Below are 19,622 nucleotides of genomic sequence, written 5' to 3'. Positions count from 1 at the left end.
TTAGCATTAGTCAGTATTGTATCAATGTCCATAGAATGTTTAGAAAAATTTCCCCCGACAAAAGTGGGGGCCCCAAAATGAGGTCGAGGTTCCCCTAATTTCAGAGGTTAATCGATCCCTGAGTGTGTCATTGCAGGGGAATGAAGAAACGAAAAGGGGGTCAACTGGAGTTTAGGGTTAATCCACTGCAGTTAGGGTTAAAATTTCAACTATGAAAATATCTTCAAACAGGCAATTGCATCCTTCAAATGTTGAAGCAATTTTCACCTGTCATATCTTGACGGCCGATTTTCTAGTCTGTATATATAAAAATGAGTGTTTGTCTGTATGTCATCCATGAACTCAAAAACTACCTGGCAGATTTGGCTGAAACTTTCACCGTTTGTTATTTTTGGTACTGGGAATGTTTATAGACCAGTTCGAAAAATATCCGATCGATAGTTCCTTTTTTATTCCAATTTAAGTCTCAATACATTGGATAAATACGAATAAAATGATCGGCTGCAGAAATTAATTCGCGTGAAATATCTCATTGATAAGAAGTTAGCTGTTGCCATTTTTCTTGACTTTGAACAAATAAATTCTTTCTTTATTGTTTTATGGCTTTTCATGCAACGTTGGGATTTAAAACTTTTTCTATTTGATATTTTTAGCGATTGATTGATTGATCTTGCAAACTGAGTGAGTGCAAAATTTGAGTATAGTCACGGTTTCACTTGATACGTTTTTCTATAAGATGCGTATCGAGTGAAGCCTTGGTATAGTAAGCTAATCGGGACTTTCAGACACGCGATTTAGACACGTGTCACATCAGTATAATGATGTAAACTTCTGCCCCGTTCAACCGATTGTCATCAAAATCAGTATAATGATGTATTTTTTTGTTGGCGTAGCAACGCGCGTCGGGTACAGCTAGTTCTTTATAAAATCTTAAATTATGTTCCAAAAATTAAATGCTTTAAAGCACTAAAATTCAACTTGAATTTAATTCGTTTAAAGAGAATTTCGAATCGGCAGATTTGGCTGAAATATCTCATTGATATTTCAGCCAACAATCATGAAGGTGAATGGATTACAGGTAACGAATCAACAATAGATGGGGAAAAATATGGTTTTAAATTTATCTACAATTCAACTTCATTCCATTTTATTTTATGGAAATTTACTACTGCAAGTTTTCTTTTTTGCGGAACAGCAATGAGAGTAAGGAAACTACATGTACAGATCCGCGACGACTGCAGGTTGTCTTTCCTGCGGAATACCTATGAAGGTAAGGAAACTACATGTACGGATCAGCAATAGAGGGAGGCAGGGGTCAGGGTGGTGATTATTAACAAATTAGGACACAGTTTCGATAAAATGTTAGCGCATTTTTAGGACAACAAGTATCGTTACTGTGAGGATATGTTTCGTTTTGGTTTACTAAGTTATGGATTATGACACCCCCCCCTAAATGCTATTTTTTCTTCTTCGTTAAGCAAACCCATGGGCGATTCCATGAGCGAATAGACCCCCCCCCCTCTCCATTTTTTCTATGTTTTAGTGCAGAATTTCCTATTTTCATAAGATGAAATGAAAGAAGACACGCATGAAAGTAAGTCTCGCTTGTTAAATAGAAATTTAATGACTATTAAATACTATTTGAACTCTAGTAGATGCGTTTTTTTATTTTTTTTTTCAAATAAAATTCCCCAAAATAGCATCATAAAGTGGGGAAATAATTGTTTTCCAGAAAAACACACCTTAAAATCAGATGTATAATCTCTTTTATTTGCAGACTTTCTTGTAGTAACAAAAATTTTAACTCGTATGTTGTAGCCACTCCGAGACTCTCTTCTGTATCTTTCTTATGAATTCTGATTTTTCCCTATGCCTGACGAGAAAGCTATATATATATATATATATATATATATATATATATATATATATATATATATATATATATATATATATATATACAGTAAAACCTCTCTATTACGGACACCTACGGGGACATAAATATTGTCCGGTTTAAAGGGGTGTCCGCTTTCCCGAGAGACACGTAAAAAAATAAAAAACGAGTTTTTAAATAACCTACTTATTACAAAATATTTAATAACACTTCTTAAAAGAAAACTTATTCTGAGATCAAAAGTTATATGCTTGTAATTACAGAAAAGTAACAAAATGTAATAAGTGTTACATATGCTTCAATTCAAGGTTTTCAAGAAATAAACTATAAAACACGCCCAGAGAAAATACAAAAACATGCCTATGTCAGTTTCGTGAAAAAAGATGTAATTGAAGTTTGTTTTGAGTAGTTTTTGCTCATCATATCTTCATGATAAATTTTAAGTTCTTGCGTTAATTTTACCCCTACTTCATCATTTCTTTCGGTGTAAAAATGTCTTAGTTGATCAATGTATATTTGAGCATCACGTAAGCTTCTGATTTTCGTTTCTTCAGAAGATACTTCCACTACTATCTGAGGATCGTCGTCTTCTCCTTCACTTTCGGTTTCGTTATGTGTTATGCTTTCAACTATCTCCTCCATTTCTAAGGAATTGATTTCACATTCAACATCACCATCAATTTCAGCAAATTCATTGCGAATTAAAACATTTTCACCACTGAGGCGTATTAATTTTGTTAAATCATTAACGGGTTCTTCGTCATTTACTGTTCCTTATTCAGCAACAGGTAGACCCTTTTTGAACCCAGCTTTTAGAAAACAGCTGGTAATTGTAGTCGCCTTGACTTTTTGCCACGCTGCATTTATCCATGAAGATGCCTATAAGACATCGATTTTTACCGAGCTTGCACTACATTTTCCTCCATCTAAACCTGAAACGATGTGCTTTAAAATTAGTTGTCGATAAAACACTTTGAAATTTTTTATGACACCTTGATCCAAAGGTTGGCAGACAGATGTAACATTTGGAGGGAAAAAAACAATATTTACATTGCTCAGTTTCACATTTGGATGAGAGGTCGCATTGTCCAGAAAAAGAAGAACTTTGCGCTTCTGACGTTTCATTTTTTTATTTAGTTCCATTAGCCATTCAGTCATTAAATCCATGTTCATCCAGGCTTTTCTGTTCGCTTTCCATTGAAAGCCAAGTTTTTGCGGATTCATACCTTTAAAGCACCTTGGCTTTGCCGCTTTTCCTATGATTAAGGGTTGCTCTTTAACACCATCCATACTAGAGCATAATAAGACCGTTAAACGCTCTTTTGACATTTTGCCACCATGACATTTTTCACCTTTAAAACACATGGTTTTTTCAGGTAATGCACGGTAAAAAAGCCCTGTTTCATCGGCATTTAAAATATTTTCGGGATCATAGTCTTTAATTATGGATGACAGTTTCTCGACCCATTCATTTACCGTTTCTGGATTTATAGTAGCGGACTCTCCACTTATTGCATTAAAAGAAACAGAATGTCTCTTCCGAAATCTTTCAAGCCATCCATTCGAGGCTTTAAAATCCTTTACTCCAAGGCTCTGCGCAGCTTCTAGTGCTTTTCCTATTCTATTCCTATTCAGAGTCACAACTGACTTCAACTGTATTTATGTCGAGGACTGCATACTAAGTGCCTTGCCTCCATTATTTTATATACCGATAGATGGCAGCACCATCACCGGATCGAACAGTTAATGAGAATTTAGAACTAGTCCAAGAGCTAATAGCTACCTGGTGCTAGCACCCCCAGAGGTATCGTTTCACTTGGAGGACATTGAGACCACGAGCATATTTAACGTCGCCCAGTCCCCTTTAATGACGACGGTGGGTCTTCGACCAGCGAGGATCGAACCCGAGACCCTCCGGCCCCGAGTCCAATGCCTTACCGATCAGGCTACCACGGCCCCTTCTAGTGCTTTTGTTTGCAGCATTGGTCCTGACACGGGAACTTGATTGCTTCGCACTTGGCAAAACCATTCGAACACGCATTTATCAATTTGACATGAAGGTCCCTTTTCAGATGACATTCTGTACTACTTGCTGTTTCCATTCTCGCACCAAGCTTTCATTAACTTTTCTCTATTTTTTACAATTTCTGCCGCTTGTGTTTTCCCTACGTTAAAATGCTCTGCTAATTTTCTTACACCACATTTTTCACTTTTGTGATATTCGAGCACCTCAATTTTTTCTTTTAAAGTCAAAGCTTTGCGAGGCATTTTTTCCAACGTCGATTCGAATAAGGACATACTCGACTACAGGGTCAAACGCAAAACTTATTCCAAAAACTCTTAAAATGAAATAATAGTTCCAAGGAAGCTGCTCCACCTCCCCTTTCTTTGGTCCCCCATTATTCCGATCCATAAATTTTCAGCTTTCTTTTTCCCTTTAAAATAAATTCAATAACTGGAATTAAGAATCATCACTTCTCAATCATCGGCCCCGTCCATTAAAAGGCGCCGATGAAGAACAGCAAAGGCCGCAGTAATAAAACTTAAAAATATATAAACGAATCACTAATTCTCTTTTGTAAACTCTGAAGACCACATGGCGGACAGTTTAATTACTCTTGGGAAAGATAAGGTGTTCGGCCTGTTCGGCCAGTGTACCATGTGTTTTGTTCACTTAAGCCGCACTCAATAACCAACAATTGCCTTTCTGAGAATCCCAAACAATGGGTTCTACATTCGTTTCCCACCTCAGCAGATTTTTTCCTGGCAGATTCTGAACCGGTTGTGCATTTTCGCAATGGGGTAAATAACTTTAATGGTTTATTGTGGAAGGAGGAAAGGTGTTGCTCATTGTTATCTCTGGTTCTCTTTGTGTCAATTATTGAAAAAGTCCTGTATTGGAAGTGAACCTCAATCTAGGATGTTCAATAAATCTCTCTCTTTTTTCTTTCAAGGAGAAAGAGTCAGATTTGCTGAAATAGTCCGTCGGTGTCCGCTTTAATGAGAGAAGAAAGAGCTTTTTTCCAAGAAATGTTGTGTCCGTGTCCGGTTAAGTGAGTGTCCGCTTTAATGAGGGGCATTTTAATGGCTTAACCATAGAAAAGGGACGGGAAAAAAAGAAACTGTCCGTAAAGAGAGGTGTCCGCTTTAAAGGGGTGTCCGTTAAGCGAGGTTTCACTGTATATATATATATGACTGGTAAGCGCCCTGAAAAACGTTTTCGGGGACCTCTCCAAGGTCTTCGTCACGGCTGATTGGATCTCTTCTATGGATGAAATACGCGTTCCTTCAGGTCTGTCTTAATCCGAGGGAACAAAAAGAAGTCTGCCGGGGCGACGTCAGGACTATAGAGTGGTCGGGACAGCGTTTTCACCTGGTGCTTAGTAGGAACTCGCGGACTCGCAGCACGTTGTGGCAAGACACTTCGGCACGAACTTTCCTCATCACTAAATCTTGAGCAACAATGTGAAGCCCAGATATGCTGTTCAGTTCATTGGCAACCATCATGGTGGTCAATCAACGGTCAAGTCCAACAATTGACGAACACGAGCCACATTGTTGTCGGTTTTGCTGGTTGACGGACTAGACGTTAAATCCCGGTTATCACAAATTTGCCATTTCAACTGCGCTTGCGCACGGACTTAGCTTATTGAACTTTCTGTTTTAAGATTTCGTGTTGTTTATATTTAGATTGAGCTAGAGTACCAACAAATTAATGAATGCGATTAGAATATTTTCAGAGCGATTTCAGGATACATTATATGTAACTACGGATATGAATAACTGATAATCTTTATAATGAAAAGAGAAAAATGACACTTCAATATTTATTGGCTTGGAAATACTTACTTCACGTAAACGTAAAACATGTTATGTACTTCAAAAATGATTGGAATATGAGTGCAGATATCCGGCAGATCTTTTGCGGATACTTTACGTTAGGCGTAAATAGCTTCGTATTATACATTTGTATTTAGGTTGAGGGTTCGGCTTTGTATTAGAAGTGATGCTGCAATTCGAGTACGCTCTTCTGAGGTTAAAAATTTGGCCCTGAAAAGGGCCTTTGTTTGATAGAAAAATCAGACTCCGAATCCATTCATAATTAAGACGCAAAACTCAATCTTTACCGAGGCCTAAAAAATAAATCAAAGAAAACTTTGTAATTTCTAATTTTTATCTGTTCTTATCTCATATTTATTAACAAATTTAAAATATTTTTAATTAGTTAGAGCAAGATTTTTGAAATCGGCAAAGTCCGCGCGCAAGCGCAGTTGAAATGGCAAACTTGTGATAACCGGGATTTAACGTCGAGTGGTTGACGGCCATCTAGAGCGCTGTTAGTCTTGAACCCATTGAGCTCTATATAGTATCCTGGAGAGAAGCTACAATAGTGGAAACTTGAGCTCGCTTGGCGGGAGAAGGGGTAGAGTGAAAGACTAGATTTGTAAGATTATCGCTGTTTCGCTGGCGTTACGATTTTTGCTGATGCACTGTGCGATCGCTGATCTGATTGGATGCAACCAGTGATGCAATAGCTGCGCTTTTTGGGAGGATGGCAGTTTTGTTTTTCTCTTGAAAGGAAATAATTGATGCAATTGAAACTTAAATGAAGTATTGTTGTGTTGTGTACCGTATCCTGTTGTAAAACCATAAAGGGTGGACTTGACACTTATATTTTATGTGAAATATGTTACAGTAGTTAGCAGTACAAGTACTTATATTAAATTAAAAAAATAAAATAGTCGCGACCTCGATTACCTCAACTCATTTTAAGATGAATCTCGCGGGGAAAAGCGCGCATCTTAAATTCAAATATTTTTTACAAGAAATGAGAAAACAAGCAAAAAGAAAGATAATCATAACTACTGAGTTTTGCTAGTCGTAAAAGCAGAATCATGAGAGAAAATTGAAAATTCCTTGCTAAAATCAATTACAAGTGTTTTGTTTGTTAACTCATAAGAATTGACAGTAGATAAGAATTTTAAATGATCAAGCTTTCTACTATTGTGTGACAGTAATGAAATCGTTACCAATCGCATAAATAAAGGCTTACAATTGTTCTTAAAACTTACTTCAGAAAGGTTATTTATACCTTCAGTTCAATATGAATCAAAAGCCCCAAACGAATTCTTTTGTCAGCAGGAAAAATGTGTTCTTTCGATTACTATCAACGGGTCAGTCCGAACACATATAAAATAGAATACTTTTTTTTTTTTTAGCAATCACGAATTGCGTACTATTCTCACTTATTTCCCAAGTTTGATGTTGCTCTGATTTTTCAGATTATCATGACGATGGTTGTTTTTAGTACTTATTTAAGAGCGAAATTTTCGCCTTCATAGTTACAAATCATTACCATGACGACGGTTGTCATTAGTATTTATTTAGAGAGCAAAATTGTCGTCATCATAGTTAGAAATCGTCAGCGGACGCCCAACTCAATCAGACTTTACATTTAAAAAAGAAGGTTTTTCTGGGTAAAATTACGTTTTTTCAGGCGAAAACACCTGTATGGATGAATTTAAACAGTAAAACTTTATCTGAATTCAAAATTTCCCGATTACTCATTTCCATCAGTTAACACTGATAAGAAATAAAAAAATACATAACGTAATACGCTGTAAATAATCTTTATGATAAATGTACTGGTGGACATCGGCCATAAAATCACAATCTTAATTACTGCATCCTTATCGCTATTTTATTTTTCATGGATATGCCTCGTATAATCTATTCTGGAAAATCATGAGTCATTCTTGGACGGGTGCAGATTTCTTTGCCATTTACATTCCATTTCATCTCTAGAAACATGAACTTCAACGAGTAGGGTCCTATCGCAATTCGTGTTTGCGAAAAACTCAAGATGTCAAAATTCGAATGATTTTTTTTTTTTCTCTAAATAACAGAGAACAGCACGGAAAAGGAAACGTAACTAAACTTCCAAGTGTTGCTACCCCCAAAAGTAGGATCAAGGGAAAATTTTAAATCTTTTTCAAAGCCTTTCTTGCTGAAATAAATGAGAAGTATTTTGTTTATTTAACAGAAACTGGCCGAACAGATAAAACTTTTAAATCAGTGATCTTTCCCTCGTCACCAATCGCATACATGAATAAAAGCTTAGGATTAAAATGGATAAGGCTTATGAATGAAAAGACATCCGAAAAAAGCTTTTGTTGAATGTCTTTTCATCCATAAGCCCATTTCTTTTGCATTGATGAAGGCGTTCCTTGTAACACCGAAACACGTGTCTGCAGTAATCTGCAATTTGTGCTTTCTGACGTTGTTACTTCTTACTTTACTTTTCAGCACAAAGATATTTATTTATCTTATGTTATACCATGCACTACATTTTCATGATTTTCAAAAACTGTTGGATTGATCAATGTGGTATATTTTCGTGCATTTCACCTTTTACTATTTTAAAAAAAAGGTTTCAGAGGCACTTTTAGATAATGTTTTGACTCACATAAATGATATTAGCATGTTTTCTTTCTAGAAAAGAATGTATAAGAAAATTTTAAAATAACGATTATCAGGCCCGTCTTAAATGTGCTTATTTACTTTAAACAAGAGTTTGTTTTCTACTAGCATTCTTAAATATTACCCTGCGCCCTGCATTAGCTTATAGATAAATCCCTTCCGTTACCGTATTTTTTTGTCCTTCCGTTGCCATTAAAAACCATATAAATTAAATATCTACTAAAATTTAAAAAAAAAAAAAACATTAGTTTCTATATCCCATAGGTTCTTGGTGAACTAATTGAGATGTAGTATTTCAGTAACGGAAGGACATCAAATTGTCACTTTAGTTATGGACCTATTTCATGGTTGAAATAAAGAAATTTGAAAAAACTTACCAAAAAGTTTATCTATACATTCAAAACACAAAAGTTAACCTAAATATTATATGCTGATAATAAGTTTATTTGAAAAACAGATGTAACAAAGCAGAGATTTTTTGCTGCGTAAAAACATAAACAGAAAACTTGATTTTGCACTTGATTTTCTGAATGTCATCAAACTATTTAAGAAAAACAGGTTAAGATTCAAGAAATTCAATTATTTCTGATGGGAATAGTATATGGCAAGTGGCAGATTATTAATTTTTAAAATTCAAGTGTCAATCTCCTTTTTCTTGGAATTCACCTTTAGTAATTAACAGCTGAAAAAAGTAGAATAAAGTAGAGTCCTGAGTTCACCAAATCAGGTAACGGTTTTATTTTTTTTTATTTTTTTTTTTTTTTACGTTTGTCATTTTCCCACGCTGTATTCATAAGAAAAGGATAATAAAATAATGCATGAAAAGTGAATAATCGTCATTAATTCCTTGTTTAAGAATATTTGTGTGCTTAAATTCAGAAATTTATTACGCCTGGGTCGTGGCTATTGAAATCAAATTGCAGCAATTCCCTCACTGTCATCCCCTCACTAATGTATACAATGGGGGAATGATTCTGAAATATTAATTCTGAAACATCACTCTGAATTTCTAATACATTTCTTTTACCACGTATTTTCTAATTCTAAGCGAATTCTTTTCATGTTTTGTTTTGTTTTCATAATTATTTTACGATAACCACAATTTGCTGATTTGCAACAACTGTATTTTTTTAATGAAAAACATACTTCTTTTTGATAACACTGCGCGATAAAAAAAATAATAAAAAAAGAAAAGAAATGAAAATGCCTCTTCAAAAATGCTTTTGACATCATTCTTGCTGGCCCATGCGTAAAAATGAGCTCCTGAATCCAAATATGACCACTGTCCCCCTCCCCTCACTTAAAATTTTTCGAAGTAGTCCCCTAATTAGTTTTCAGTATTTAGACAGTTAAATATCCTTTTTTTTTTTTGGAGGGGAAGAGAGCATTCATCTGAGGTGCAAGAGAGGTAAAACGTTCAAAAGCATGAACATTTGTGGTAAGGACCCCTCCTTACCCCCCATGAGGGAGTACCCCCCCTTCCCCCATCCTATACTCACTAATGGGGGTACTACAAAACTACTACTATGGGGGCGATGCATTACCCCAGAAATTTAAATATACATTAATTATTATACGAAAGGTTCATTACTGAGGATCTCGCTACTGATATTTATTTTTTACTTTTTAGTTCATACAGCTACAAAAGCGCATTTTTTTAAATTTTATTTTGTATTTTTCATTTTATGTTTGCGTACACATTTTCATTAACTTCTTTCTTCAACTTTGTATAATAAAATAATGGATTGGGATATAGGCTTAAAATGTGCCTTTAATTTTAACCATTTTCGTACTTTTCTCAAGGAAAATCTGCTGAATACTTCGGAAAGAAAACCTAAAACTTCCTTGTAGAAAAGAGATAAAGAGAGAAACATACAAAAACAATACTGTGAATGTAAAAAGACTTGGTTTCGTTTTACTTTAATTTTCGCGAGCTCATTATTATCGCGAAAATTTAAGTCACACGAAATCATGGCCCCACTGAATACTTAACGGCCGTGGCAATCGCTGAAACTCATGGCAACAAAGAGGGCGCCACTGGCTACCCCTGTTTTTGTTTCCACTTGGCGTGATTGTGAGCGTTGGCGCTTTGGCATCTGTGAATACGTGATTTCTCGACTTATTTCGGGCGTACGTCATTTGACGAAAATTTTAATTTCAAAAGAAGGAATGAAGAGAAAAACTGCTGAACAAACATTGTATTACAAAGGTGAAGAGCATTTCTTATTGTTATTTTAATATCATATCAAAAATTACGTGTAATAAAAAATTTTAACTAAACACAGAAAACATATGATTTTTTTTAATATTAATGCGTAATTCTTAATATATTTTTCAAACTTTTTTTTTTGAAAGCTTTGCAAATAATTTTCAAATTTTTTATTGAATATCCCCTGGGGTTTCCTTTTTGAATACAACAGTTCTAAGATTGATGATATATGGCAGACAGCCCTCATTTCTAATTTTAAATGCTCATTTACATGCGAATTTTTTCTGCTCAATAAATTACATCGAAAAAAAAAAAAAAAAAAACACGCTCCGCAATCTGTAAATACATTCATTTTTCAAAACTTGAGAGGGTCATTCATTGCCCCCTTTTGACCCTGATGGGGATTAGAGGGGGGGTATAGGAATTTACGCTAACAATTGCCATTCTTTTCACTCGTAATGTAGTGTATATTTTACAACGAATAGAATCTAATTAAAGACGTACGAACAGGCCCGACATTTAAAAATTCGCGGGGGGGGGGCAAAGGTTTTGTATAGGGGAAAAAACAACAAAATACGAGCAAAATGCCTAATTTTAGTATGTTTGCAAAATTTAGGGGTGTCATAATTGCCTCCTCCCCACCGTGATATCCCCACTTGACAGGCCTGGTTAGGAATATTCTTTTTCAAATGAGAAGAACAATAGAAAAGTTAAAAATATGATGGCAATTTAAGAAAATGAACCATTAACGTAATTTTAAAAACATTTAAAATCAGAGTGTGACTAATACATGGTTCTACGACGGGTCCGTGGTTCTCGCACCAATATTGTACGGACACCAAAATAATGTCATTTATCTATTTCCCCTTCCATTTTTAGCACATCTCATGTTATAATAACTTTAGTGTAGATTTTAGTAGTATATTAGTGCACAATACGCATAGAGATGCACAAACGCTTAGTGCACAAGAGCTATTTCGAAAAAGTGCAGATTTTTTTTCTTACAAAAGGAAATTCATAGCATAATCAAAAAATAAATAAAAATAACATGGAGCTAGAAAAAACTTTCATTTTCCCGAAGCTTAGTTTTTAATTTTTTTAAATGTCCGATTTTGAAAATAAGGCGTGGTCTTTATGACGTCACAAATGATGTACTTTGGTGCATCTGTCTACCGCGTTTCTACGTTATGATTATCAAGAAGCGAATTACATATTGCACTCTACGCTTACTATCAATCATATAGTTGCCAACACTTGTGAGTAAAGAAACTAATTGAATATTGTGCTCTGTGAGTGGCATCAGTGAATGGCATTTCATCATTTGTGATGTCATCGGCAGAAGCATAAACAATGAAAGCGCACCGATTAATGCATTTTCTTTTTAAATATTAAACTTAGTCAAGTTATTTTAAAAAATGATCAGATCCTATGATTTTAAAAATGTTCTTTCAAAAAAAAAAAAAAAAAAACCCTTAAAATTTCGGAAACGACTCTGTTGCTTCACACGCTTTGAGCATTAAAAAAATTTATATATATATACACCCAATCCTCTTTTTATGCGGTGAATAGGAACCGCATTAAAAAATCGTGTAAAAAAATGCTTGAAACTTCACCAGTAGCTTTAAAAAGTTTTCGCAATTGAGTTAAAAAATATTTTTTTATGCGGTGGATAGGGATTGCATAAAAAAAGTCTCACGTAGAAAATACCCAAAATGTTATATTTAAACGAAATCAAAATAAACCAAGCGATGATAATTTTGCCGACTCCCGAAAAATTTCCCGAACTAAGAAATTTTTGGAAAGTCACACTGACTTCCCATCGGATGCCCCTGTCGACCCTTGATGATACTACCTAGCACTCGTTTGATAAATAATTTTCGCTCGTTTTATAAATAATTTTTATAAACTACACAAAAAAAAAAGTCCGCACAAAAACAGGTTTGGGTGTACACACACACATCGGAAGACGCACAGACCGGAGAGCGTTCACTTTAGCTCAGGTTCTATCCCCACCCCCAGGCTCCCACCTTACCTATAGCATCCCAGGTGCTATTACTTCAATATATTTTTCAATTGTTATAAAGTGTTCACGCAGTAAATAATTTTTATGATAAAGGTCAGATTCGGCCATAAAATATTTATCTTTCTTACGGCCTATCGTATTACCTATTCTAAAAAATCAACAGTCATATTATGACGGGTGCAAATTTCTTGGTCATTTCCATTTTATTCCATTTGTAGAAACAAGAAACCCAACGAGTAAGATCCTATCGCAATTCATGATCGTGAATAACTTAATTCGAACTCATCAAGCAGCCAAAATTCAAATTATTATTATTTTTTAAAATTTGTTTTAACATTTAACAAATACATGCAATAGGGAAAGAAACTCCTCAAATATCTACACATGAATTTGTGAAACTAATTTTTAAAAAAAAATGGGGAACAGATTATTTTACAAAATATCAACACTGTTGATATTTTGTAAAATCCTAGCAGGGGAGAGTTCCGTACAAAATTTATTTTGTCTTTGCAAAAGCAAAACAATGATATGATTTTTTTTACTTGCCATTTCTATGATATTTTTAAACATACATTCGATTTGCGATAGCTCGAATGTAAAAAGACCGACGGAACACTTCGACTTATCGAAAGTTTGACTCAACGATAGTTTTGGTTTTTGATATTTTAATATTAAAAACCATCGAATACTTTAATTAATATGTACATATAACGGACAAAATTACAGAACTTAAGTTTCTTAGCACAATATGCACAGTTTAATCAAATGTATTGATAGAAAAAAATCAAAAGCATGCTGGAACTGCTTGAATAGAGCTGATTCTACTTCAGGAAATGTGCACATCTTCATTCGTTTCAAATTCGGATTGCAAGTGAAGGTGAAATAATTATTCTCCCACAGTCACTTTTTTTTTTTCTTTTTCTTTTTCTTTTTTCGTTCTTTCGAAATAATTTCGAGTAATCTTGGAGAAAACTTCGAGTTGAAAGAAGTTAACTTCGAGTTATTCAGAATAATTAGAATGGAATTAAAGACTAAGTTGTCAAGACTTGATAAAAATTTCGAGTTATAGTAATATTCGATTTATCGGACTTCGAAGTATCGCAAATGTACTGTACTTTTAAGAAAATTAAAATATTTAGCGATGTAAAATCCTGTAAACATTGAATTCGTCATAAAAAACTATTTTCTACACTTTAAGCATGAATGAGAAAGGAGCTTTGAACTAGAAACTTTGCAGGAAATTTGATCGCCAAGTTAGGCGAAAATTAGGATATGAACTTTGTGTTGGAAAAATAAAATACACACACACACAGTAGACCGTCAAATATCCGCAGGAATCTAAGATCTGCTTACAAATTTTTGTAATCTTGTTCTAATAGTATAGCATTAGGAGCAGCTCTAAATAGCTAGCATTTCTTAAAATAAAAAAATTGTGTGTGTGTGGGGGGGGGGGGGGTAATTTTCTGTGATAGGTACGTAGCGGAGCATTTTTTAATCTGGCGATTAGTTTCAATTTTATTTATTGTCGGGAACAACTTCAAGTTACATATGAACTATTTATTTGGCGATACCATAAACTATTTTGTCTTTTTCAAAGACTTGTAAGCGAAGCGATAAGCCCTAGAAACAAGATCTAAAAGTCCATTAAAATAAAAAATAATCCTCTGAATAATTATGTTTCTCCATTAAGCGTAAAATAATCCATCAAATGATACACAAGCTATAAATGAACATGTAAAATTAAATTAAAAGAAATTGCCTAACCAACTTTAGATCCACCATTTACGCATTAAATAATCAGCTAAATAACTTTGCTAATTCGATTCGAATTGGTTTTTACGGTATATTTCTGAGCATCTTGCGAAATATTGATGTTTGTTACATGTTCCATTTATTAATTAAAATAAACACGCTTTGAAACTTGTCGTTGATTGGTGGATGCAACCGTGGCTTGTGGCGCCTCCTTGCGGTCAGAATGGGCAAATATGAAGTTTTGAGGTTTTTCCATCTAGTGTGGCCATGTTCAAGTGCAGGAATAGTTGCCCCGGTTTAACACAAGAAAGTCAAAAATTGTCAAGGCCTGGTAAGCGCCAGCGCATTCAGTGGGGCCATGCACGAAATATTTAAACTTTCTATTCTATTCACATAAAATTCACTAAATTTTTTATCTCGCAAAGTCTCCGATACGTTCATTTTCGCAAAAATTACAACTCGTGCAAGTGCTTTTACAGTAGGTAAATGGTTAATAAATTGAAATAAATCTGCATTTGTTTATGAAGTACTGTATTAAATAATCCTACGTTCTCGACGAAAAAATACTAACATTTTTCATAATACAATTAAAATTTTAATCAACAAATTATCTGTTTATTCTTACTCTTATTAAGCGAAACAAACTAAAAACGAAGGGAAAGAAAAACATATCTCCGAGCGATGGAAGTTCCCTCCCTCTCCTTCTACGTCAGTTCACATCGCCCCGAGTCTTGCCAAAAATAGTTGCCGAAAAGTAGCCAAATTTTCATTCTTATACTAAATAAAAGTAAAGAATTATTCTGTTTAATGATGTATATATTCAGCAGACCGACAACGTGATGTAGTTAAAAACCGGTCATTTGATAACAAAAAGCAAATGGGTTATTTTTAAATATTTTTTAAAGCTCGCGAGAGTCCTCGTAGACTCCAATGCTAAGACCATTTCCTAAGCCTAATGAGGGGAACATTGGCGAGATTCGAAGGTTACACTCTACCCCAATCCGATTCGACCCGATCCGCACTCCAGGGTTACTATACAGCTCAATGCTTGAACCTCTTCCCGAACCTTTTTACAGGTCTTTAACCACCTCAAAACTTGTGAGTAGGACAGAGAAGAGTCCCAGTAAGCCTCACCAATCATTTTGTTAGTCTCCTCACGCAAGAGATTTTGTTGGTTTAGCAACAAAACTCGATCGCTTTCCATTTTTTCCGTGACACAGTCGGCGCGTAGAGGTTAACATTGACTGACGTCCAGTCCCTTTAACAGCTCGGAGAACATTGAGATTGGTTTTCCGGAAAAGCTTAAGGTCCCCCCCTCTAACCCAAGTAGTTTGATTCCACTCCGACCAATAAAAGCGGCCCGGGAGATTCAACTGCATTACTTTCAGAATAGATCTTGTATATATTTTGTCGGATGAAAGTAAAACATTTCGGGAAAAGTGGGGAGAAAAAATCCCCCCAAAAATTTCCGTTTTTTCCTACCGTTCCCATATCTTGGTCGAAGTACCATTTATAGTAAAATATTTTGTAAAAGAAAAGAAACACGTAGTTAAAAATATTGAAGAAATAATAGAAATGAATAAAAGTATAACAGTAGTTTAACGCTCTCTCCCCATCCCCACCCCCACAAAAAATAAAAATTGAAATGAACGAAAATAAAGAAAAAAAAAAGCGGAAATTCCATAGATGTCATAAAATAAAAATCTCATTATTTTATTTTGCTCTCATTAGCTAGTATTTGTTAATCTATATTTTAATTCCAATGGAGTGAGAAATCAAGCAGCCATTTTTATTCTCTATAGACTCGGTTACTTATTTCTTTAAAATGAACGAGCATAAGAAATAAGGTAAATATAATTAAAAGGCTTTCTTAGTTCATGTGTTTTACTTTTTATCAATCCTTGCATCTACCAGAATCTTTGTATGGAACTCTCGTGTGATCCACACTTTCTTGCGTGATTTTTTTTTCTTGAGATATTTTCATTTTTTTTACCCGTACAAGATTATTTCTTTCGCTTTCAAAACTTTTATTATTTACTTACATAAAAAGCTGTACTTTGTACATCACATATTTTTCTTAATCAAAGCGTAAAAGGTATTCAATGGGTAAAAAATGCACGAGGATGAAAATTATAATTAAATTCTTAAGAGAATCTTCATAACCAGAATGAAATAAGAAAAAAAAAAAAGGAAAAAAAAGTTAAAACGTGCAGAGAATAATGTTCTTTTTTATTTCTGTGAATATTTCTCTTTATTATTTTGAAAAATCAGAAAAAAAAAGTTTCGAAATAAAAAGTTAATTTAATTCATAGATTGATCATTTTTATTCCTAAAGACGAAAATAGATTTTTTTTCTTCTAACTTTCGAATTTTTCTTTTACGAGATTAAATATCTAATTTCACTTTTTCTTATGCACGAAATATTTGATTTTACAAATTTACTTTCTCTGAAAAATGATGAAGCGTAGTGCACATAGTATTTTACGTACATTTATTGACGAGATTTCGAGAGAAATTCTTCCATTAAAGTTTCCCAAGTATTCCTGTTACACGCTTGCAACAGATCTAACGTATATTTTTCAACAATAATGCTTGCAACATTATATTAATTTAAAATATGCTTTCCATAGTTCCACTCGTGCAACTTACATTACTCTAAAATTAGGTTTAAAGAACAAATAAGTTAATAAAACCGTCACGCACTTCAATATATCGCTGTGCTTTGGCACTGGAAGAAGCAACTATTCAACATCCTATTTTCAACCGGACAGGTTATTCTAATTATTATTATTATTATTTTTTTTTTAATTTTTTTTTTATTTTTATTTTTATTTTTATTTTTTTTTTTACGTTAACCGGCAAAAATGTCTAAGTAGCGGTCAATTTTTTTTTCAGCGGACCGCTGCCGGTCCGCCGAACTACTGGTTGAGAGGGTTGGCCGGATGATACCCAATTGGGTTGGACCCAATGGTTTTTTTTTTTTTTGAAAAATCCCATTAAAAAAAAATCCATAATTTAGTCCACTTTTTTTTAGTTCTGAGAAGTTTTTAACAAAATTAATTAATTGAAATGCTTTCACACAATTTAAACTTATTATTTATTTGTTCTTCACTACAGACAATGGACTTAAAAAGGAATTTTGAACTTCAATAGCTAACTGTCCAACCAACTAAGTGTCCAACCATTTGTTCACGACAATATTTTTTGAAATCTGAACTATATCGATTTTTTTCTCTCTTCAAGAATTAATTGATTTTTTTACAACATAATATTGAGTTTATCTTTTGCTTTTACATTTCCGACGAAATGTATACATTTTATTTTCTCATTGTTGTTACCATAAAAACACTTTTTGTTTCCCCCCGTTTTCAACTTAGAGAATGCAATAAATTAATAAGCCCCTAGTGACATTGAAAAACTCCATACATCAAAATCGCATCGCTATTTTCCCTTCTCCCCTGCTAGATTCATTCAGATGGAACCGTCATAACTTGGCCGCTTGCCAAATTCCACGTCCACTGTGGACAGACTGTAGCTCATAATTTTATTGCATTGCAAATAATATTAACTGATGTTGTAAGTTTTCTTATTGATTGCTACTCTTTACACTTCTTATGGTTATGTAGAACTCGAGCCCCATGAATATAACACTGAGCCCAGAAATTAACTAAAAACCAATCGTGCAAAATTTTGATTCTTACTTCTTTAAGGCTCGATGTCATTTTATTCATTAAGATTTCCTAGCGAAGGAATAACAATGTAAATTAATTATTCAAAATTCAATCTTTCCATCCGCATATAGCCAATTTAGGACTATGCAAACTGCACTTTCGAGGACTGCACTTTCGTGCTTATTAGCACTCATCAGCCCGGCATAGGAGTGACTGAGCTGGAGGTACAAAACCTCTTAAGGAAGCCAAGATTGCCAAACAAACTTTTAGCTAATACAGAATTAGCACTGACCAGACGAGTGACCGAAACAACGGTTTGGTTCAACTCGAATTTTGAAGGCAAAGGCAGGTATATTCAGTAAGTTACCGCCCTATAGCCAGGGCTATGGCAGAAATACATGAAATACACCGCCAGCTCAGTCAATTCCAGCCGAGGACTGCACTTTCGTGCTTATTAGCACTCATAAGCCCGGCATAGGAGTGACTGAGCTGGAGGTGGAAAACCTCTTAAGGAAGCCAAGAGTGCCAAACAAACTTTTAGCTAATACAGAATTAGCACTGACCAGACGAGTGACCGAAACAATAATTCGGTTCAACTCGAATTTTGAAGGCAAAGGCAGGTATATTCAGTAAGTTACCGCCCTATAGCCAGGGCTAAGGCAGAAATACATGAAATACACCGCCAGCTCAGTCAATTCCAGCCGAGGACTGCACTTTCGTGCTTATAAGCACTCATAAGCCCGGCATAGGAGTGACTGAGCTGGAGGTGGAAAACCTCTTAAGGAAGCCAAGATTGCCAAACAAACTTTTAGCTAATACAGAATTAGCACTGACCAGACGAGTGACCGAAACAATGGTTCGGTTCAACTCGAATTTTGAAGGCAAAGGCAGGTATAATAAGTAAGTTACCGCCCTATAGCCAGGGCTAAGGCAGAAATACATGAAATACACCGCCAGCTCAGTCAATTCCAGCCGAGGACTGCACTTTCGTGCTTATTAGCACTCATAAGCCCGGCATAGGAGTGACTGAGCTGGAGGTGGAAAACCTCTTAAGGAAGCCAAGATTGCCAAACAAACTTTTAGCTAATACAGAATTAGCACTGACCAGACGAGTGACCGAAACAACGGTTCGGTTCAACTCGAATTTTGAAGGCAAAGGCAGGTATATTCAGTAAGTTACCGCCCTATAGCCAGGGCTAAGGCAGAAATACATGAAATGCACCGCCAGCTCAGTCAATTCCAGCCGAGGACTGCACTTTCGTGCTTATTAGCACTCATAAGCCCGGCATAGGAGTGACTGAGCTGGAGGTGGAAAACCTCTTAAGGAAGCCAAGATTGCCAAACAAACTTTTATCTAATACAGAATTAGCACTGACCAGACGAGTGACCGAAACAACGGTTCGGTTCAACTCGAATTTTGAAGGCAAAGGCAGGTATATTCAGTAAGTTACCGCCCTATAGCCAGGGCTAAGGCAGAAATACATGAAATACACCGCCAGCTCAGTCAATTCCAGCCGAGGACTGCACTTTCGTGCTTATTAGCACTCATAAGCCCGGCATAGGAGTGACTGAGCTGGAGGTGGAAAACCTCTTAAG

Source organism: Uloborus diversus, chromosome 2 (assembly GCF_026930045.1).
Source record: "Uloborus diversus isolate 005 chromosome 2, Udiv.v.3.1, whole genome shotgun sequence".
Lineage (NCBI taxonomy): Eukaryota > Metazoa > Arthropoda > Arachnida > Araneae > Uloboridae > Uloborus > Uloborus diversus.
The sequence above is the reverse complement of the archived record's forward strand: the minus strand, read 5'-3'. Positions refer to the sequence as shown.